The sequence below is a fragment of the Ursus arctos genome, unplaced genomic scaffold, assembly GCF_023065955.2.
Source record: "Ursus arctos isolate Adak ecotype North America unplaced genomic scaffold, UrsArc2.0 scaffold_4, whole genome shotgun sequence".
Taxonomy (NCBI): Eukaryota; Metazoa; Chordata; class Mammalia; order Carnivora; family Ursidae; genus Ursus; species Ursus arctos.
The window spans coordinates 9,050,000-9,075,096 of record NW_026623056.1 but is presented as its reverse complement, the minus strand read 5'-3'; the positions used below and the strand labels follow the sequence as shown (position 1 = coordinate 9,075,096).

The 25,097-nt window shown below is 34.8% G+C and overlaps 1 protein-coding gene across 8 annotated transcripts in view; it reads right to left on the bottom strand.

Moving 5' to 3' along the window:
* The window catches only part of NAALADL2 (N-acetylated alpha-linked acidic dipeptidase like 2), a 1,320,052-nt gene that overhangs the window by 441,293 nt on the left and 853,662 nt on the right, over positions 1-25,097 (bottom strand). The window lies entirely within an intron of this gene.

The following is a 25,097-nucleotide window of genomic DNA, read 5'->3' as shown; positions in this document are numbered from 1 at the left end:
TTTGATATTATTTCCTAGAGGGTTAAGCCTGCCATACTAGCTGCTAATATGTTGAAATACTTTCACACCATTTGGCAAATAGCCACTGTCCTGAACCCTCCTGAGGGCTTCCAGTGTCCTAGTCACTCTGATCTGTGCTCCGGATATTCCAGTCATACCTCCCAGATACAGCAACCGAGGGATGTAAAGAACCAAGGGGCCTCTTCCTGAATGGTCAGTTCCTGCTCTGTCTTTGTCATTAAAGATTTTGAAAATAGTTCCTGATTACTTCATTTGAGATGTATCTAAAACAGATTCCTCTCTGTTCTTCGGTACACATACAATATGTAAGTATGATGGGAAAGACGAACTTGACATTTCATGTTGTTTCTGTTTTAACTTGCTAAATTAATTTTTTGGGTAAAGAGCTTATATATCTTAGTGTGACTTACCTGATGTGAAAAGCAATAATCATAATTTGGTAATCCATGTGTTTCCCATGAGAGAGGAAAAACACTTAGGGGACACCGGAGAGGGAAATAATGGAGACTAGGAATGATTCCTGTGACTAGGAATCATATTAAGTGTAGGCAGTTGCTGTTCATTGTGTGACTCTAGTTAACACCTATACTTCACTTCCCAGTAACTGCTTATCTTATTTATTAAGTTTTACAGTGGATTAAGCAAGGCAGCAGCTGTGGGCCTATCTGGGCCCCTCCATGAGGACAGAATCATGCTTATCTTCTCTACCAACGTACATTTGCACTTAACAGGCACATAGTAGTCATTCACCAGTATTGTTAAATAAAGGAACAGACGAGAAAGATGCTGGTTTGGCACAGCAATGAGTCTTTAAAAAAAAAAAAAGAATTCTGAGAAAATACTTAGGATGTACTTCTTTTTTTGTTGTTTTAAAGATTTATTTATTTATTTATTTATTTGAGAATGAGAGAGAGAGTGCATGTGGTGGGGAGGAGCACAGGGAGAGGGAGAGTATCTCTAGCTGACTCCCCACAGGATGCACCTCTATTGGAAAAACAAAATAAAGAATTGTATATATAATATGGTTTTTACATAAAAGAAATTATACGCGGAAAAATACAAAAATACTTGATGTAAGTACATCACATTAATGGCATTTTTCAACTCCCTTAAAAATATTCTGTACTTTCCAATTTTTGAGTAATGAACAAAGATGTATTATTTAATTAACATATTAAATAAGATCTATTTAATTATTAATCAGAAAAAATAATTCTGAGAACCTAAGCAAAGAACAATTGATTCATATATTGAGTTATGATTTTCTCATCAGTGTTTTAATGAAGAGGGAGAAGAATTCAGGGACAGGGGAAGAATGAGAAAAGAAAAAAGAGCAAAGAATATGTCAATAAGAGGGCCGGATTTAAGACTGACTCTCCAAAAGCTCACACTGAAGTCCTTAGGGAAGGCTTCTAATATTTAGATGCTGAAATTGCTACTTTTTAAAAGAATGATCAATGGAATGATTTTGAATGTTCTGCTTACTATACAAGAATAAATCAAGAAAAATATGAACAATACCAGGAAGCAATTTTTAAATATTAAAAATTACTTTTTAAAAAATTATTAAAATGACTTATGATTATTAGAGAAAAAAGATATAGACAAAATAATAATAATAACAGTCCTGTAATAATAATAATAATAATAATAATAGCAATAGTCCTATTATCCTGTCAAGAAATAGCAAATGTTATTATGTTGGAGTTTCTAAACGCTTTTATTAGGGCTTAGACACATTTACACATATACTTACAAAATAAGATCACACACCGTAAATTTTGCAATCTATTTTTTCACTTAAAAGCACATACTAAATAAATATTTGTCCATGTTGATAAATATACTTCTATATATATTAATAGCTGTATACTATACATATGTGAGTGCTATAAATAATATAATAATAATATACAGAAAGCCTGAAATCATGCCATTTGCAATGATGTGGATGGAGCTAGAATGTATTATGCCAAGTGAAATAGTCAGAGAAAGACAAATACCATACAATTTCACTCATACGTGGAATTTAGAAACAAAACAGATGAAGATACTAGAAGGAAAAAAGCAGAGAGAGAGGGAGGCAAACCATAGGAGACTCAATTATAGAGAACAAACAGGGTTGAGGGAGGGAGGTGGGTGGGCGATGGCTAGATGGGTGATGGGGATTAAGGAGGGCACTTACTGTGAGGAGCACTGGGTGTTGTAAGTGATGAATCACTAAATTCTACTTCTGAAACCAATATTACACTACATGTTAACTAGAATTTAAATAAGAATTTGAAACAAAAATAATATATAGAAAGGCTATCAAATGCTATTTGATGAATCCTTGGCTGTTGGTTTTACAAATTTTCCATTTTTTATATCATACTTCAACAAACTTCCATTAGCTAAGTCACTGCACAAGTATATTTTTTCATGAAATATATTTCTACAGGTAGAGTTTCTAAATGAAAGTATTGCTATTTTTATGATTTTTGATAAACTATTTTCCCTCCAGAAAAGCTATAACAAGTTACATTTTTACTAGTCATATATCTGAGTCTTGTTTCCTCTATCACCAGTATTAAATATTACTTTTTAAGAAATATTGGCCAATCTAGCCAAAAATTACTTGTCCATTTTTTAAATTTACAAGTGAAGTTAAATTTATTTTTGTTTGTAACTTTGGCCACTTGAATATTTGGGTTTTTTTGAGAATTACCTGCTAGTAAAAATTTTTATGATTCCTGGGTACTTACATTCACAACCATATACGGAGTGTCACTTTGTGCAGGTAATACGCTGGCACTGGCATATGGAGGTAAGTAGGACAAAGTTCCTGCTCTGCTCTCAGGAAGTTCAGTTAACCAGTGGAATGATGAATAGTTTTCATCTTAAGTGTTAACCCCAATTAACTGGCAATGAGTGGCTGCCTGGGGAAGCATTCTGAGGCCAAGTTCAGGGTCAGTGAAAAGTGGAAAATGCCTCTATGAGATATGTCTGCCATGGACACAGGAAAGGAAAGTGGAGATTCACATTTTGTTGTTGTTGTTGACCCTGCGTTAGTGGGATAGTCACATTATCTTCAAAAATCTCTTTTAAAAAGGTCAGTACATGAACTATTTGACTGTTGAGAGTTTATGAAACCCAGTGACTTAGAATTTCTCATAATCAAAGGTAAAATGCTACAACTGCATATTTTGTTTCTTCTGATTATTTTTGGTAATATAGTGATTCCTTTTATAATCAATATATACCATGATATTTTTCTATACATGACAGCTCATAATGAGGCAATGCAGCTTAATAGTATGGTATCTTTTGAGAGTTGATTAATTCTCTACAGCCCTGAAGAGATAGTCCTATATGTGATTTTACCCCCTCTTCGCATCCTCTGCCTGTAATGGTTGGACCTGAGGTATACACTTCTCCAGTGTCGTCAAATCTGGTTCATGATGCTGTCTCTTGTTGGCTGCCCTAGGGCTCTTAAAGAAGTAGCTTAATTTGGTGACCTAATTTTAGAAATTATCTACTGCTGGATTTCCACTGAAGTTGGCAATTAGGAAACTGCCTATATTAAATCAGATTAAAAAAAAAAAGTTCCTCTGCATTGTTAGCATTGCATTTTGAAAACAGTGAGGTAGTGGTTGCCTAAAATATTCAAAGGATCATCTATTCTGGTGAGATCATATTCTTTAAAAATCCATTCAAAGGCAAGTCAATATAAAAAGGATGAAGCCAGCTGTCATTAGGTTATCTGCTTTTGACTGTCCCTGGGAGCACAGGTAAAAGTCGTTAGCCCTGCCCATCACCTTGCATACCTTCAGATCCCTAGGGTGATGATTATACTAGGGGTCTAATTCATGAAAAGAGAGGGCAAATGTAAGGCTTAGATTTTCTAATACTGAACTTTGATTACTCTCTGCTTCTCTCTCTCAAGTATATATGTGATAGGTTTGAGGTTCTTTGTCATGCTTTCCACCTTATAAACTAAAACAATGTTTGACATAACAGAGACAGTTAGAAATTGGAACGGAGACATAAAAAAATGATTCAAGCAAACAGTATTGAGCTCAAATGTTATAAGGTCATGTACAGCAAGCCACGGCCACTGGCTAGTATACTGTGCTGACCCATTAGGTTGTATCACCCTGCAAAGGCACCATTTCCTAATTTACACAAAGTACCATAGGAGCATGTTTCCATGAAAATAGTAATCATTAAGCCAGCGTCCTACTCACATAGTTTCCACCCTTTTATTTAGCTCAAAGATTACTAAGTGCTGAGCCAATACGATCCTCTCTTAAGTATTCAAGGGTGCTAAGATCTCAACATGCCTGAGATGTGTGAGACAGGTGCTGCACTAGAAACTGAGAAATGGTCAACAGTCATCCTGGGACACTTTTTTATTTCTATATGCAGAGCCAGTCAACTTCCTTCAAGCTAGGTCACGGTTCCACCAACAAAAGAGGCATCGTTTGAAGCAATTATAGTCCTCAAAGTAAAATTTTATTGTATGTTTTATCTCCAGGAATTCATAAGGATTTGATGGGTATTTTTAGTAGCACTAGACTGTGATCTGCTTGAAGACAGGAATGCTGTAGCTTTGTTTTATATCCCCAATGCCTAGTGTAGGACCTGGCCCCAAATGATTTCTCTATTGAGTTAATAAATAAATTAGTGAATGTATCAATGAGTGAATGAATACATAATGCATATAGGGACAAATGTATTACATGAATATTATTTTGTTTTATATTTCACACCCACTGGCCGGAAAACACGCAACACATTTTGTTTGTAGCTTTTTATGTATATGTCTGTTGGAATATGGATGTAAGTATTAAGCCAGCTTGCTTCTGAAATTAAAACATACATGCATACTCAACTAAATGTGTTGCTTTCTCCTTAAACTTCTATAAAAATGCATAATTAAAATAGAATTTGTTTTGATTTTTGTTTTATTTCATTTTATGTTTTGTTATCTGAGATAAGGAGTAGTAGAAACTAAGGCACTAGAATTTGACCATGTGAGTTTGTCTTGTTGACGGGGTCTTGCAGATAAAATGTCTCTGGCTAACTTCAAGGTGACTGATCCCATTTTTCTTGCTGTGAACCATATTAATACATTTCTCCTTGTGTATAGTGTATAAAGCTAGGTCCTAACAGTTGCCAAATAATTGCCTCTGAAATAAATGATACTACAAATCCATGGGCAGGATACAACAATCTTATTGAGCAGATCTTACAAAACTCAAAGTTCCCCCAAAACTGCTCATTCAGGGAGTAAGTAGTCTGGTACCTAAAAATGGTCCAACATAGGTTTATATCCCCATTGCCTTAATACTGGCAGCATGTGGGTGGCTGCATGATATTCATATATTCAGGGGAAAAAAAATCATTCAAAGGAGATCAAAGCCAGGAATCATGAAAGAGAAAGGACCCTGCTCTGATTCTTGTCACTTAACTTCTTCTCTTATTGATTTCTACTCTTTTCAATCAAAAAAATTTTTTTTCTATTCCAGAAGAAGGATGCTGTTATCAATTAGGCAATTCACTTCTCCAGTGTCTTCACTGTGAATTCCACAGCTAGACTTTAACCCGTCTACAGATGTTCCTAAGTTGTCAGTTCATCCTTTTGAACCCATTGAATGTCAGCCTTGGTTTTTTTTCCCCCCCCACTGGTTACAATGTGTGGAATCCCTCAACTACCACTCGATTTTGGAAGCTTGTGATTTTCTCCGTTATTTAGCTTCTTCAAAACACTGGCTGAGCACTAGAACCATTTCTCTGGCCTCCATAGCTAGAAAAGCTTTCTGAGTCTTCACGTGGAAATAAGAGCAAATATAAAAAGAGGGCCTTAGTTTTACAAATAAAATTAAGGCCCACTGTTATGGCTGACTTGTGTTACCCTAAGATCCACAAGTTTAATTCCTGACCTTCAGTATCTCAGAATGTGATTGTATTTGGAAGTAGAGCCTTTAAAGAGGTTATTAAGGTTAAATGAGGTTATACTGATGGACTCTAACCCAGTTTGACTAGTGTCCTAAAGAAGAAGAGAGACAGACATGAGAAAAGTGTGTACATAGAGAAAAGGCATATGAGGACACAGCAAAAAGGAGGCAACTGACAAGCCAAGAAGAAAGGCTTAGGGTAAACCAACTTGTCAACACCTTGATCTTAAATTTTCAGTCCCTAAAACTGTAAGAAAATAAATTCCTCTTGAAATTACCCTGTCTGTGGTATCTTGTTATAGCAGCCCTAACAAACTCATACATTCACATAAGGTCCCAAACGTTATACAGAGACTCAGGAAAATAATTGTGAAAAGAATCTAAGTCTTCTGAGTCTTTTTTTAAACCAAACCATCAAATACTAATTGCACATCTACTATGAGTCAGATACTGTCCCCAAAGTTATTTGTTGAATTTCATTCAGAATATCTGATATGCCACTTCAATTCCCGCTATGTAGTTGTTGCAGTTGTGACTCGGAAAGGCTAAAATGCTGATCCACAGTCAGAACTACTAAGTGGGAATTCCAGGGATCAAACTAGAATTTTCCAAATTCAAGTCCGGCAATCTTTCTGCTAAAGCACACCTTTCCTTTCAATTATATATCCATCCTTCACAAAGACAAATAGACTGGCTAAAGGGTGAATTTATAAAACACATAAGATTCTCTTCTGTGATTTGCTTTCTGAGAGGACACTGAAATCAATACTGTGTGAATTATATGTCTGTTTATTTAGATTGCTAAAAAGACCTGGATTTTTACAAAGTACTGTCAGGGGGATTAATATGCATTATAACAGAATGTGTTAAGGATTCATGGCCATAGTAACAGAAAAATAAAAATAAACTTTAATAAAAACCCCATGAACCTAACAGTTCATAGCACATTCTTATTCATGTAAATTGCATGGCTCTGGCATATATGAAAAATAAAAATATTGGACACATAATATGTGATCATTCCTTAAGCAGATGTTTTGACTTGAGGGCTTAAATTTTATGTTATTTGTTCTTCTTGAGGTTGTTCTCCCTGTTAATAGGTTTGTTGTTTTGCCCTTTAATTATGTATTGTATTGTTAGTATACCATTAAAGAAATTTGTAAGAATCCTCTTTGCTTTGTTATGTTCAGAAATAAACTCACCTTCCTTTGTTAAAGAAAAAAAAAAAAAAAAGACTATTATGGTGAGGAATATTCACTGTAATCAGGCTGAGTATACCCAAGGCATAATCACAGCATTCTTTTTTGATTTCACCGAACACCTCTACTTGGATTTCAAATTGCTTTACTTAATGTAGCCAAAGTTATTTAAATAATTCTAGTGAGATTAATAAGAAGCAATGACCTTCTGCTTTTGTGAAGAAAAAACTTGAAGTTATGCAGAAAGTTAAGCTTGCTGTCAAAATTCTAAAAAGAATAAAAGGAAACCTCAACTTTTATCATTTTCAAGAAGGAGGGAAGGAAGGAAGGAAGGAAGGAAGGAAGGAAGGAAGGAAGGAAGGAAGGAAGGAAGGAAGGAAGGAAAGAGGGAGGAAGGGGGAAGGAAACATCTCCTACTTTGTAAGGTATCCTCGTATATAACATTTTTATTTCACTTTAAACTAATGTCTCATTGTCCTTGTGCAATTATTCTCATTTCACAAATGAAGTAATCATGAAATAAGTATGACTAGATCATGCCATATAGTTAATAGCATATTCAGAATAGAGAAATTTATTTTCTTGTGCTTTTCCCATTAAACTATATTACTTCCAAGTCATGAAAAAAAAGTAACTTTGCAAATTTCTTTCCATTTTTTAAAATTCATATTAAGTTATTTTACAACCTTTATAATGTTTGCTGATAGCAAAAGCCTAATCTTAAAAAAGAATTTAAATTATGGTATCATTTTTCCAACTGTAGCTTCAAAATATTGACAAGAATACTGTATTTTATTTATACATTTCTTATCTTTCCTATCAGTAATGGAGCCACCTATGTTACATGGGTCCATTATTCTAGGTTCTAGGTTGAGAATACAATGATAGAGTGGGGGAGAGCAAGTATTAACCTACATCATTTTATTTGCAGGGAGAGGGATTTGAGATTGAGATAGGAAACAAAGTGTTCTGGGGTCTTTTCCTCTGTCAAGGAGACTCATGATTTGAAAACACATCAATTTTTCTACCATGATTTCATTACTTATAGTCAATATTGGGGGAAAATACACAATTGGTATTAGTAAATAAATTGCTGATATTACCAACTATATATGCTTCTTTTCCATCTGTAGGCATGCTGTTGCTCTACCAAACAAATCATGTTCAAAGGGGACAAAAAATAATAATTTTTAATGTATGTTTCTAACTTAACTAAGAACATATTTAACTAAAGCCATAATGGGGAGAAACCCATGGATAATAAATACGAATTATATATCTCTAAAGATAGCACAGAAATTTGTTATTGTTTGGGTTTATTGACATAAATAGTTTTCTGATGTTTCACTGTTTTAAAGAATCCATATTCATAATTTCTATATCCACTGCCTACAAAAATTAGTTCTTTAACAGAAAATTAGATAAAGCTCCCAATTTTATACACAAAGAAGGAAAAAACCTAGATATATATTTGATATTCAATGTTTTCTTAATTTATAGTATTTATAGTATATATATAATATATACTATATATATAGTATATAGTATATATATATAGTATATATATAATATATAATTTATAGTATTATGGGTTATCATATAAACATTAAAAAAATAAAAAAAATAAAATAAAATTTCTGTATGTAGTTTTTTACCTGATATGCATATGTACATGAATGGCACTAATTAGATGTATATGTATATCAGGTAAAAAAAATAAATAAAAACACCATATATATGTAGGTAGATAAGATAAAATATAAATATATATACAAGGTATATATATCTTCTCCAAGGTGGGTGGATATGGAGAGAATATATGAGGAAAAATTAAATGAGTAACATAAAGGAGGATATTTTGAATTACTTTAAAATTTCACCATAGAAAAACTTCAAATCTTGGACTACTTGCAAGTGTTATATAATGTTCTAAGTTGTTAGAAATACATCTGAATTTATGAAGTTGTTTTGCTGTAGCTTGGCTTACAAGCAACATGGCAGATGAAAAGGCACTGAACTGAGAGTAAGCGGTCTTGAACTGGACCGGCCATTAGGCAAGGGATGTTGGGCATGACACGGAAAAGCTATACAGTTCAATTCTCTCATCCATAAAAAGAGATGACCTCTGCCCTGCCAGTCACACAACATGACTGGCAGAGTCAAAGGAAGTGGTCTGTCTGAAGGGCTTTGAAAGTGTGAAATGCTACATAATGTGTGAGGTTGCTTTGTTTTGGTGATGAGAAGGAAGAAGACGAGGAGGAGCACCGGGTTGATCACTGAAAGGATGTAATTTCTCTGCACTTTTCTGGGATAGAGAATGGGATTAAGGAAGAAAAAAATCCCCAAAACTAGTTATCCTGAAAAAATGTTTCTTAACATGACATGATGAAATTTCATAGGTTTATTTCCAAAAGTAACTACTCCTATGACTTAAATCTACTCTTCCATTATCTTTAACTTATTACCAGTCTCAGTTTGCCTTTTGTTGTATGTTAGAGGGCATGTGAAAAAAAAAAAAAAATTCTAAGATCCTCTCAGTCATACATTTTTCTCCAAACTGCATTAGTTTTTTTTTTAATTTTTATAATTCTGCTACTTGAAATATTAGTTTATATCTTTTAAAATTATGATAATGATTACTACATTTTCCTTACCAATCAAGGAACCATTGTTTTTGGTACCTTCTTATTGATTTTCCCCATTTAAAAAAAAAAAAAGGCAATCTAGTTCACTGAGACATAATTTCTCAACTCCTCCTGAAATTGATTTATTTAATTATATAAACCTGAGATTTCAGTCAGGCATAGGACAAGTAACCAGAAATGAACAGGTGAAGGATGGTCTTATTCCCAGGCATGCTAAAGGATTACATTTACATGGACATGGATTATTTGTAGTTTTTTTTCCCCTAGAGAGCAAATCTGAGAATTCAATAAGAATAGAAATAATTTCCACATTATTTTTTCTAATGGCACTAATTAGAAAGATTTACAGTTGCCAAAGAACAGGCTGAGTGTATGTCTCTTGTCTAGGCAGTTAATAGATCACGAGTTGGTGTCTTTACAATTCTGTCTGGCAAAAATTGAGAAGGCCTTTTTATAGCACAAACGCATCAGAGGTCACAGAGTTTCCCCTTCCCTGGCTCAAAAAGGCTTTTGATTTTCTTGAGAATCACCATGTCTTTTGGAGGAAAAAAAATTACCTATATGTACATTTTCATTCAGATTTTAGATTTTTTTTCAAGTAGATAAGATAGCAAAGGTCCATTCTGACTCTGAGTTACCTTTTGAAAACTATATTAACTATTCAGTCTACCTGCTACATTTTTCATTGCAGATGCCTAGGAGTTTCGTTCAAAGTATTATTTCAGTGTCCTATGTCCCAGGTGACTGCGGCATCCTCTGCAAACTTCCCCCAACTCCTACGACTGTATTAAGACAAGACTCTGGGCAGAGAACATATCCAGTTTAATGCCTGAGTGCACAGAAATGAAGGAAAAAGATAACTTGCATGTATAGTTCTCAACTAGCCCCAGTGTGATGAGCAGTATTAGATTACCACTGAATACACAACACACACACACACACACACACACACACAGGTGTGAAAAACTGAAAAAAGGAGAAAACATTAGCATAACTGATTTTATGGTTCATGGCTTCTTTCCATGCAGGTTCATCAGAATAATCTCTTTTTCCATGAAAGAATGGTTTCCTATATAGAAATGTCTATTCCCTAGGAATATACCTCTACACTTTATTAAAGCAGTAATATTAAGTGAATGATTTTTAGCCAATATCTACCTTTCCTAGGCATTTCTAGAATGTTTAAAAGCTATTGTGCACCTCAAATGGGAGTAAATAATTACTTTACTTTGTTTTCTCTTTTAATTGAATAAGTTTTGCTCATGTTGTGATAACAGGTTTATTTGAAAGTGAAAGTAATTTGTTATAGAACAGCAGCTTTTATAAATGAAAACTTCTACAACAGAACATTGTGAGATGTTTAAATATTAACCAGACATATTGTTCACTCTCGACACTAAATTTTAGAAACTTAATACAAATTAAGTACATACATTATATTGCTGGGTCTTGCTTACCAGTGCTAAGAAATCCAAAATGTTCAATTCTAATTAAAAATGAAATTGAACTGCAATTCCCTGGGAACAAGGGCTGATCAGACTCAATAAGCTTTACTTAATTTATTTCAGAAACAAAATAATTGAATTGCGCATAGACAAAGAAAAAAATGCTTACATTGTTAAAGAAATACATGCTTCCAAATCTTTTGCAATTCTGTTTTCTAATATTCACGGTTGATTACATATTCCATATATATGTTTCAAGACACTTATGGGTTTAAGAATATGCCAGATATTTTTATTATTCACAACTTCTATATGTATGTTTACTAGGGCTGCACCAAAAATTACATCCTTGAACTTTCCCTTTTTTAATTTTAAAAGATATAAAAAGACTATTATTCTTCATTGTAAATTTTTTACTTGAGTTAGTATTTAAAAAAACAAAAACAAAAACAAAAAAAACCCAAAACTTTCCCAAATGCTTGACTAACATCATTTAATTGTCACACCACCCTGGGAGATTTTTAAGATTGTTCTTACTATTTTTCTTATTTGTATTTGGTTTTTGTTTTTTCAACCTCAGAAAACTGGCTCAGTGAGGTGTTGGGACTTTTCCATGGTTATATTGCTTATAACAGTGAAGATGGAAACACTGGTTTTAAACTAATAGGAAAAATGGAAAAATAAAATAAACATGAACGAAGAGTATACTGTTGGACAAAGAGTGGGTCGAATTATCCCATGCTCCCCTCTCTTTGTGTTTTCAATTGTTTCATATAAGGATTCAGTTTGAGATCACAATGGTCCTAACACGACTAAGCCCAGAAGGTTCAAAATGGAATGGCTCCCTCATCCTCAGAAAGGGTGTTCTTTGGATACAAGGTTGGATTAAGGAGCAATGATTCTAGAATAATCCTAGACAGTATCTCTACCCAGCTCTGGACTTTTGTACAAACAAACAGTGCAACAATTGGAGTAGCCAAACAATGAAATAACCACGAATACTTCTTCAGGAGATAGAATTTATGCAGGAGAAATGTCCATCCGTCCGGGAATTCATAGAAGTCACCCAAGCACTGGGCAGACGTTTTATCTAAATCTACTTCTCATAGTATTTTCCTTGTTCAGCTCAAATAAATAAGATGAGATAAATGAAATGATAAATGATAAGACTTTTAAACGGGCTTATGTAAGACAAGGTCATCATCATAATTAATCCTGCAGTTCACTTTTTATTAGATCTCAAAAATGTTTAGGAGAATAAAAAAAAGTATGAGTGTAATAAAGTTGGATGAACACAACAATTCAGAAAATAGGGGAAAAAAGATAAATAATAAACATTATATACAATGAAACAAAAATAAATAAAGCATATAAATTTTTACACCAAAAAAAAAAAAAAAAACCAACCAACAGATGAATCATCCCATTAAAATCAGAGATGTTTGAAAAGGAACAAAACCTTAGCAATATGTTGTTTACAAGAAAGCTTTTTGAAACAAAATAATAAAGATTGAAGGAAATGATAAGCAAATAGGCACTTGGCAAATAAAAAAATCTAGAAGAGGCAAATTCATATAAAATATCTGAAATTACAAGCAATAAAGATTAAAGATATACCCCATGGAAAGACAAAAATAAAATCAGCAAAATAGATAAAGGATATTCCACAAACCTGAGTGTACTAAACAGCATAATGGCAAACTAAAACTATATTGAGAATACAAGATGAAATTCTAAAAATAGACTTACAAGGGGGATATACTTCTTTTAGAATTGGACAAATTCTAAAGCCAAAAATGTAAAGATATATAGGAAACAAATAATTAAATAATGAATTTTATGAACTTAACATTTTTTCACAGAGCTCACGCACCCACAAATAATCATTTTACATGAACTTTGTCACAAAGAAAATCTTTCAAAAACTCTAAAAGCTGTATTTGTATTGGTGATATTAGTTACCACAATCCAACCAATTAGAATGAATAAAACCATGAACAGAGTTAATTTATTCCTTAATAACTAGAGATCACAGAACAAATGAAAAGCATCAGGAACACAATGAAAAGTAGAATACATAACGATTAAACTTTTGTGGTACAGTGAAACGTCTATTCAGATAAAATCTTATAGTTTCTATAGTTCACATATAGCTTACATAGGAACTTGGTTTGCTTTTTAATAAATTAGAAAAAGAAACAAAATTAGTTAGAAAGGGGATTATTTCATTTAGAAGCAGAAAATAATGAAATACAAAACAACAGAAAATCATATACTTTTTTTTTTTTTAAATTTTTTAGAGGTGGGGGAAGGGGCAGAGGGAGAGGAAGGGGAGAATCTTAAGCTGACTCCACACTCACAATAGGAGGCTTGATCTCACAAGCCTGAGATGGTGACCTGAGCCAAAATCAAGAGTTGGAGGCTTAACTGACTGAGCCACCCAGGCGCCCCTAATGTTCGGATCTGAAGAAGTATTTGCACATTGAAATATCTGCAAATATTAAGTATGGAACAAATTTATCACAACTGACAGCAAGTTGAAAACTGTGGCATCTGGATAAATTAAATATTTCGTAAGCAGCCTGACCATGTCCCTGGACTCAAATCAGACAAAGTATCCAGCAGCGGAGCATCTGGTCCTGCAGCTGCTCGGCACACCCTGTGAGTAGCAATGAACACCGGCTTCCCTTGGAAACTAAAGAGGAGGCTGCCAAGGGGAAGGGCCTTTAATAAAGCCAACAATGGACAGAAACAATGCCAAATTAATATAGAAATTAGTACAGGCATGTGCCATTTTGTCTCAATTACAAAAGTCAAATCTGCAAAGAGGGGAGTCATACCAGACTTTAATAGAGGGTGGTGATTTTTAGATATTTAAGTCATAAACATTAGGGCATACTTGCACATGTTTGTAACCTCTCTGGATAGGAGATAATGGAAAATAAAGGAGGGTCGGTTTCTTCTATCACTGCACGGTTGAAGAAAAGGAGATTACTCACTAACAAGTTCATTTCTGCAAATCAAAAAGCTCATGACTCCTGATTTTGTGACTGACACTGATGTGAAAGGAAGCAGACAGGCGCTGATAACTCACAGGGAGCAGCCTGTTTCTCTTTCCCTTTCTCCCCCAGCCTGGACAGACAGTGATATTTTTTCCTTAGTGAACTCATAGTGAATATTCATTCTTTAAAGTATTAAAGGTAAAATAAAATAAGAAAATTGTCATATGAATTTGGTTGCATAGGTCTATCTCTGATCTTTCTCTCATCTTAATGTAGACAAATAATTCCTATGCTGGGAAGCTAGCCACCAAGACTGCCCTTGGGTTACTAACATACAGTTTTACAAGTATTTCAGGAACAGAATGAAAAGCCCCATACTAACCCCACTGCTTTCCATTGCTGTCCTACTGGCTTTATAACAACATCTTGAATGGGGTACAGTGAATCAATGCAATAGATAAATCATAATATCAAATTATTGAGAAACCACACCGTTTCAGAACTGTGACATTTTTCACAGAAACGTTTTTCAGGTCTTATCGGTGACAAATATCTATTGGAATCATTGTTATTATCTAGCTTCTTCGGCAGCATGAGCTCTAAAGAAAACATAAAAATGGGAATGGAGGCCAAATCATTACACTAGGAACATTGTGTGGGGCAGTTTAAGAAAAAATATTATAATCCAATTTCTATATAAAATCTTAAAAGGAAAGTAATAATATATGACATGAGATTATCTGATAAGGAGACTTAGGTCAGGTCTTGGTATACATTTTAGGGGTTAAAAAGCAGAAAAACCTGGTTAGGATCTGCTATATGGGAAATGGTTTTCTTTATGATACTTTCCTTGTTCATACTATGCAAATATCCAAAGCTTCTTAAAGTAAGAAGCTAGTTCCGGCAGCCTTAAAAACTACATGATTGTTTTACAACCTATTTATTGGTCACTAGGCTTTATCTTAAAAACTAAGAACTACCATTTATTATTTGTCCATATCTTGACTTATGCTTCACAGTTGGATCTACACAATGCAGAAAGATGGGTGTTTATTACATACACACACACACATTTTATATGTACACACATGTATATGTGTGTGCAGAGATTGAGAGATTGATTGATTCGTTCATTCATTCATTCATTAACATTTGTGGGTAAAATTTAAGTACCAGACCTACTGTCCTAGTATTTACAAAATCCCTATGCTACAAGACATTTTCTTTCTTTTTTTTTTTTTTTAAAGATTTTATTTATTTGACAGAGAGAGACACAGTGAGAGAGGGAACACAAGCAGGGGGAGTGGGAGAGGAAGCAGCAGGCTTCCCGTTGGGCAAGGAGACCAATGTGGGGCTGAATCCCAGGACCATGGGATCATGACCTGAGCCGAAGGCAGACGCTTAATGACTGAGCCACCCAGGCACACCTACATGCCATTTTCTAACATAGTATATCAGAAAATTTCATGTTAAAGTACAGGTAGTTTTAGTAATACAACATATCAAATATATTAAAAAATAAATCTTTATCTTTCTTCAGTGTATGTTCCATTAAGTTAGCCTACATATGGGGATAAATTTACATATTATTTGCATTTCCTTAAAGGAAGTATATATTAAATATTACATACTTCAAATAGTAAGAAAAGTTCACTGAAAAAGTTTACTACTCTGAAGAGTGGCTACTGAATCATAATTACTATTCTAAAATCTCTTAAGCCCCAGCTAAACTATCATTAATTAAGGCAGACAAATAAAAATGGTCTAAAATTTAATCTGCTGAAAAACATAGGTCAGTAAAACAAATGTTTGCCTTTGATTCATTCTTTTTTTTTTTTTTTAAGATTTTTATTTATTTATTTATTTGACAGAGAGACAGCTAGCGAGAGAGGGAACACAAGCAAGGGGAGTGGGAGAGGAAGAAGCAGGCTCGCAGCAGAGGAGCCTGATGTGGGGCTCAATCCCAGAACGCCGGGATCACGCCCTGAGCCGAAGGCAGACGCTTAACGACTGCGCTACCCAGGTGCCCCAACCTTTTGATTCATTCTTACCCATTATTCACTTAAAAAAATCATGAATTTACTTCTTTCTCTTTTAAGTATTACTTAATTCCTATGATATTATATGGTCCAAGCTATACTTCCTTGAATATTATAGTAGTCAATAACTTAGGCTTAGCAGGAGAGAGGAAAAAATAAACTTAAAGGGGAATTATAAATTGAATAGCTTAGAGTGCTTAAATAATTACCCACATTAAAAAATAAAAATATTTCTTGCTTCTCTTAAGATTGATTACTGCGTACTGCATCCCTGTGATCAAATTCATTCTATACTTTATCTTCTTAAAGTAAATTGAACTATCCCTCATGCCTCTGGCTAACAGCTGGTGAGTCACGAACGTAGGTTTAATCAATTTGCAGTGTCCCCCACTGGAAGGGGCAACTGGATTTACCGTATCTGCACATCTTTCTTGTATTTTGTCTCAATTCAGATTCAAAGCAAAGAGCCTCAGATCTTCAGACTGTGAAAGCATCAACATTATTGAGTAATCCACAATAAATATCCACTGCGACTGGCATCATAATTTATAGCTAGATGCCATTCTTTACTTAACAAAAAGGGAGGATTATTTTGGTCCAGTAGAACTTCATCATTCACATTCTTCCTGGTATATACATCAGTAGCTATCAATTCTGCCAAAATTCTGTATTTCAGTAATTATTTTTTTTCCTTTTTTTCTCTTCCTCACCCATCCTCATTATATCAATAGACTAGATCACAGCTAATTAAATGTGCTTCAATATGAGTTTTCATATTCAGTGAATCAGAAATACGTAATAGAGAACTTGGAATGAACAGTGAGTTAAGAATGCAAAGGAGAAAGACAGCTGCATGCATTTTTATGGCATCTAAGCTGTTCCACAGACTTCGTTGTCATTACTTTGAGAGGATAGACTTAAGATTTAACCCCAATAAATAAATATATAATAACACAATTTTACTTGCACTTAAAAATGTTCCAAAATATAGCCCCAAAAGTAATTTAAGGGAAACACAAAGATTTAACAAAAGGATAAGAATAAGCAGTGATTTGCACCTCATTAAGATATAAGGTATTCCACAAAAGTGCACTTTCCATATAAATGAAAGTTGATCTTTTAAGTCCTAAAACTGTTTCCCAGTTAAATTCAAATGATTCAGCTTTATCCTGATTTAAATAAACCCAGTATAGAAATAGAAATGCACAGAGAACAGGCTCAACCTTATTGAAGGCCAGGCCTTTGGAGAGGAAACAGAAAAGCTGGGCTGAGAACCAGGGTGTCCAGCAGAATGGAGCAGGGGGTGGGGGGCGTAGTGGGGGGGGAGCAGGCAGAGAGATGTGAAAATTCTACAGCCTTCAAAACTGAAAAGTGGACAATACAAATCCCATAAATAGGAAGCTCACAAAGAACACGAGGAATTTCCTTTGTATTTGCTCCTTTTGTGAGATACTTGCTTTAATGATCAAAGAAAATTATGCATTATTAGAAGTCTGTTGATTGAGTTTTATCAGGTTCAGGAAGAACAATCTGCATTCTCCACAAAGTCATAACTAAGATGCAACAATCAGAGTTCGGAAACGGTAAAATTAATGAAAGCATCCACGTAGGAATATCATGTCTGAGAATTAATACTAACAAGACAACAAAACAAGCTTCCAAGTCCATCTAGCCCATTGCTCATTGAGGTCACCCAATGCAGGTGTTTTACCATGTAGGGGAGGAAGAACTCCCTGCCCCCTTCAAGGTCCTTCTAGCTGGACTAAGAATCAAATTGACATGAGACAGAGTAACAGAAGAAAATCAAATTTAATTCTGTATGTACCGGGATTCCATACAGACATGGAAATTCCAAAGACAGGCAAAATGAGGTATGTATGTCCTTCTGAACTCAGGTGAATTGGGCAGGGATCTGTGACTTCAAAAGGAAGAAATGCAATTCACAAGAAGATATAAAAGAGTAAATGTTTGGTAAACAAGTGTTTGCTGATCCTTCAGAAATAATGGGACATACAGGAGTTTGACCAAAAAGGCCTTACTGGTTCCTCCCTGTCTACCGTACCTAGTGCACAGTAGAATGTAGTCATCTGTGATGATAGCTCTACTCCTGGAGCAGGTCCTCTCGCTAAGTTCTTGTCAAGCAGTTGTGGGGGAGGTAAAAAGCTTTTCCTGAATCTGCTGGGTTTTGATTGCTTTTTAACTCAAAATAATCTTCATGCTAATGTGGTCCATCTTGTCTTCTACAGCCACAAGTTAATTTTGAATGGGCAACAGTTACATTAAAAACCTGTATAAAGCCCAAGAAGAGAATGTGGAAAATTCAGTGGTTGGATATGAGTATTTTACTGCTTTCTCCCCTCATCTCTTGTTTGTAGAAGTTATGAAATGGAAATGCATTATTCATTAATTCAGTTATCATTCAGCATGTACTTATTCGGGGGGTGCTCTATACAAGCATTGTTGTAGGGTCTGGGACACAAGAATTAGCAAAAATTATGTGCAATTATTTCCAGCCACTTTTTCAAAGGGAGACAATGTGTTCATAGGCATTAAATTTTCAGAATCCATCATATGTGACTATGCTAGATTTTTACATAAATTAAAATAATATTTTTAGGTACAATGGAAAAATGTGTACATTAGTTTGCTGCAAGATAAATTACCCAACCTGCACTGTTATAAGTATGTGCCACTGACAGAAATACAACAAAATCAAATCCACAAGTGAATATGGTAATATCAAGTACCAGGCAAATTTAATGTGAATTACCCACGGTTAGTGAGTAATACCACAATAAAGTTATATCTAAAATGCAACAAAAATGACTAAACATTGGGGAGAATGTGATAAAGGCATACTCTCCAAATAAGACAAATAGAAAAAAGCAATTTTGTCAGATAAATCACTTTTGCTAGTATCCAATTGCTCATTCATAAATGCTTCTCTATAAAGTGGTTCATGAACAACATGAGGAAGTTTTTAGCAGTCCATGGTGAAAATCGCAGCTTAAAATACATTCTTGGAAACAAAACTATATTTTATTTTGGGATTTTATTCTGGTGATTGCAGCTGATAATTTGTTTTGATACACTAACATGGTTAAATAAAAAGGAGTACTACGTTGAACACTTAATTTTCTGTCCTCTTTTTGCTGGAAGCATTGCTTTGGAACAGAAGTCAGCAAATGTTTTCTGTAAGGGCCAAATAGTGAATATTTTAGTCTTTGCATATCATATGGTTATTGTAACTGCTTTGCTCTGCTGCGGTAGCACAAAAGGAGCCATAGACAATACCTATGGGCCAGTGATTGTATTCCAATAAAGCTTTATTTGCAAACACAGGATGTGAGACGGATTTGGCCCATGGCCAAAGTTTGCCACTCTTGCTCTAGAGCCCTTCAGTAGCCTTTTATGTAAGCCTGGCTGAGGGGTTACTCAAGAGCCCATATGGCCATTCTAAGTCATCTGTTCCTGTTCCTCCCATGGACAGCAGACAACCTATCAGTCATAAAAGGTAGCAGCTTCCTCCCTGAAGCGTAGAGGATGAAGTCACTCCATTTCTCTTGGTAAAACTCTGAGAGGCAGCCCAATGTACATCCTCACTCAAATTCCTAAAAAAATTCATTACATTATTTTTATTATTTAGCATTTATTCTGTGAACACATTCAAAATATATTCTGGAAACTTACAGAAGAAATTCTAATGGGACATGAAAAATAAATACAACTTCCAAGAGAAAGATAGAATATTAGTTTTCTTGGTCATTAAATCTGAGCTTCCTATTGGCCAGGGTAAAAGAAAAAAAAAAAAACACGAGACTATATTAGTGACTTTCAAACAGCAGGTATGTATGTATACCCTGTATATATAATTATAGCTTAATAAAATTGTTTGCTAAAAAGAAAAAAGGGGGAGAGGGTATATCAGAGTTACTTAGAAAACTGTTTAAATGCATACATGCCTAAAATTTGGTTTAGCAAATCTGTGCTGAGACTGAGCTGTTTTGAGTCTTGAGATAAAGTGCCTTCATGATGTGTATAGTCGAATGCAGAATTTCTTACAGGAAATATTTTTGGCATTTCCGCAAGACAGTTTTTCCTCTTGTGGGATTGTTCCACCCTGTGCAGACTGCAGAATCTCTGTCCCTGGCCATTTACAACCTGTAGTGCCTCTTAGCCATTATGACAACCAAAAACGCTCTACATATTTCCAAACAGATGCTGGTTGTGGGCCATTGATCTAATGAATACAAAGAGAAGTTAGTTATGGACTGTGTCCTCAGAGGGTATGGCAAATTTAGTATTATAGTCAGGGAAATGATACAGATAGGAACAGGGTTTTTATGAGAAAATAGAGAAGGGATCCCTAATCGGGCATTTAGGTTAAGGAAAGCTTCCTATGACAGCGGGGACTACACCAACTCTGAAAGCTTTTGGTCCATGGGAAAGTGCTTTACAAACAGGGACGCAACAGTAGCAAAGACACAAAAGTGGGACCAGCATGGCTTTGTATGAGGATTATGATCAGTGATTTTTGATTGATGAAAAAGTATAAGGCAGGAAATGATGAGTGTTAAGGCTGGAAAGTCAAAAGGATTAGTTATGGAAGTCTTTGTATGACCGCTTTAGGACTTCAGATATTTGTCCTGAAGATGTTTGAGAATCATGAAAGAGGATGTGAGCGTGGGTGTAGGAAACTGACAGACTTAAGCAGGGAAGCATCATTGTCAGACTGTGACATCATTGTCAGACGGAGAATGCTCTGGCAAGAGCATAGAGATGATGTGTGAATGAAAGAGGCCCGGAGGCAGGGAAAGCTGCACTTGCAGAGCAGAAGCACAGCTGGGGAAGACAGGAAGTATTAAAGTCATGGTTTAAAGTTGTAAGCCTTGATAGCTTTTTTTTACTAGGGCATGAAGGAAATGTGAAGAATCAAGGTGACGTACGGATTTCTAACTTGTGCAAGAAGGTATATTGCTGTAGTCCACATGGGTGAAAAAAATACAGAATTGGCAAGGGTAGAGGGAAGAAAAGGGTTCAGGTTTGCCCATGCTGAGTTAAGGTGAAGCAGCTAACAGAGCATCTAAAAGAGCCGTCCATCACTCAGTGGGTTGGACTGTGATCGATAACCCCACTTTGCAGACATTATGATAAAGACAACACCAGTCTACTGTTTGATGAAGCATTTGAAACTCTCCGTAAACAGGCAGAGAATGCAGATGATCAGCTAATTTATTTTCATACGGTATTATCAGTGACAAGACAGTCTATGCATATGTTTCTTTGTCCCTGAATTTCTAGAAATATATAACGATGTCAATATTTACTGAACACTTATTCTATGCCAGGTATTCTTCAGCATGACAATATATATTGACTCATGTCATCCTTCACAGCAAACCCATGAGGCAGGTTCTTTTGTTATCTATCTTCATTTTAAAGATGGGTGGACTGAAGAGAGGGTAAGTAATTTCTAACTTCTACTCAGTCACACGGCTATTAACAGGAAACTGTGTTTACTCAGATAGACCGCAGAGGGTTTACCACCCTACAGTAAGTCCCATGCATGACAGATCCTCCACTGCTTCTAACATTCACGTCTCCCCAAATCATTTTTCTCTGCCAGCTGAAGAGCAAACAACATTAAATGTGTCTAATGGTCTTGAAACAGCTGTCTTTGCCCTTACTTCTTTAGACATGGCCATGAGAATTTTCTCCATAAAGCTCTCTTCATATATTGCCTTTATTTCTAGTTTCAGAAAAGGGAAGCTTTTTTTTTTTTTTTCCCTCTTAAACCACAATTAGTGGCTATCAGCAGGCTTAAGGTGAGTTTGAATCCTGACTCTGTAACCTGCAAGTTATATGATCTTGGACACATTGACACAAGTCCCCAAAGCCACAGATCATACCTATAGATGACTTAATAAGAAAACAAATCACCATATTTTTCTTTTGGCTGGGCTGTCTTGGTGCCCTCAGCAACTTCTATTCCACTGGCTATGTTCTAGGTCTTTAGGGATTATCTCCAGGATCCTGCTCCCAAATACTCTATCAAATTCCCTGGCTAACATTTCATTTCCCTGGATTCTTTTCCTCTTCCTTAGTATCTGCTGCTAGTGAATGTGGACTAAGACGTTGGAAATGCTTTGCCCATTCTTTATGATGCCTTTGGTTTCATGACCTGAAGACCAAAGGCCAATCAAGTCTAGTTCTCTGAACTGCTTGGGCTATCAGACCTGAGGCCACGAGTTGGGTTGTTCAAGAAAATGTTCTCTCCTGGAAAATTTATATATATTCGAGAGAAAAAAATAAAAGTCAGTTCACTAATTTTTTTTCTATATTAGTAGTGATAATGATAGCTACTAATTAATTGCCATGTGACATGCAGTAGGCTAAGTACTTTAAATATATTATTTAAAACTCAAAATAAGTTTGTGGCAATATATATTATGTACTCCATTCAGAAGACATATCTGAAGTTCAGGCTGTAGCTTGGTAGCTGTGGCTCTCTGATGTCTACTGTGAAGCTTTTCCCCTGCAATGTCCACCTACTTGTAGAAACAAGACCAGCTCCAAGAGAACTGATCACAAGGTTAAAGTCTGGAAAGGATTATATCTTCCTCTATTGGACTGCACACAGCCACAATTAGATTAAATTCTTTCTCAGCGGTAGCCAAGTTCTCTCCATTTTTATATCCCTGGATTCTTGCACACAGCCTACCACATTGCTGATCAATGAACTTCTGCTGAATGGATGACTGAATTCTCCGAGTGGCTCCAGAATGAATCTCGTAAACTCAGAATCCCCTTGGGTGTCAAAAAAGATTATTTAAATCCCAACTCACAATCAGATGACTGACCATGCATTTGCAGAGGTTCAATTTATTGTGTGCCATTGACAAATAGTGACAATAATCCATAGACCAAACCAAAGAGTTAAGCATTTTGTAGCTAGAATTTACCAAGATAAAAAATGGCAGGCCACAAAATCACTCCACACACACATACCAAGTTTCTATCATTCAAAGTACAGGTATATTTTAAAGCTGCCACAAAGATAAAAACTAGCTTATATTCCCATGACCTAAAACTATAAATCAGGGTAGTCCTCAAAGACTTTAGGCAGAAAGACGAGGGCAGAATTCTTCATAATGCCTGACAGTCATTTGCCGGGCTTTGCTTTTCATTTTTGTTCATTTTCATTTAAACTGATGTGGGAATTTGTGCCAGGTGGCAAACTCCATATATATAGCCAGTAGGCCAAAGTCTGGTGCTTTTATTCAAGTGATGAAGACATCAAAGGAAGGAGATCTGATGAGGAAGAAAGCACTAGAATATTTCAATATATGTGAATGAAGTCAGTGCAAGTTCTGTTCTTTGAATGGCATCCTCTGAATAATTTTGTAAAACTATCTGCAAGGCTAATATATACAGTATATTGCAGATTAATAAGAGATTAAAAAGAATTTAGAAATTGTATTTGCCTTGTGTATATGAATAAATGAGCCTTTATTAGTATATGTTCTTAAAACTTATATAAATAACAATTATCCTCAGTCTTTTAATCCCTAATACACATTTAGTACACTGGGTAATTGCAGCTTTAGAACTTTGGTAGATGTTTTAAATGTAATTGTTTTCAAAAGTCTTAATTCATGGATTCCCTTTCCTATCTTCATTATGCCATTGCATGTCATTGCACTAATGGATATCCTACCCCCATAAAATCCTGTGAATACGCAGGACTCTTCATTCTATGAGATGAAGTCCCTGTGTGTCACACTTTTTGTGTGTCCCAAAAACCCTAAAATTATCAGCATATTTCTCTAGTATTTCATACATATTATTTTGCAAAACATTTAAACTTTGTTCTGTATTCCCAGCTTGAATTACATATGCAACTCCAGGCATGGGTAGGTATATATGAGTTGGAATTACTTAACCAGTTAATATTCTACATTCACTTAAAAATTAGACATCTGATGTTTAATTACTCAGTAAAGCTTATCTTTGTGTAAATAAGTATTGCAAGATGAACTTATTTATCATTTTTATTAGAAAAATATATGCAAGTAAGTAATAAAACATAATGAATGGAGAAAAAAAACCTCTAATTTAGATCAAATCAACTGTCACCAGAATATGCTTGTCTTTGGAAGTAATTACAAGCATTCAGTGAACACTTGAAAGGTTAGGGGGCTATCTACCTTAGGATTCAGAACAAATCAGCAGTTTTATTTGGCTCTGAAATTAACTCACATAAAATTATTTTCTACTCAATTATTGGTCAATAGACATTCATGTTAAAAAAAAAACAAACAGACACATCTGCAGCTTACTTTCAGTCTAAAGAAAACCAGCAGAGGAGAAATGCCAAAATAGTTCATTATAATGTTTATATATAGGTGTATATATATATATGTATATATATATACACCTATATATAATAGCATTATTGGCCCAAAGTAATTTATATTGTTACTTTTCCCAATAAAGTTATTGCTTTGAGGAAAGTCATAGTGGTAGAGGGAAAAAAAAACCACAACATGATCTCTCTTTCTCCATTGAAATTGAAGATGTATATTTAACTGTCCTAGCACTAAGAAGACAAGAAGATATAGAGATCTTGGAAGAGCCTATGTAATTTAACTTCCTATTCAGTTATTACAATAAGGTTTACAAACTTTCATTTTGTTTTATATTTTATTTATTTTTTTATTTTAAAGATTTTATTTATTTATTTGAGAGAGAGAGAGAGAGAGAGAGAGCACAAATAGGGCGAGAGGCAGAGGGAAGGAAGGAGCAGG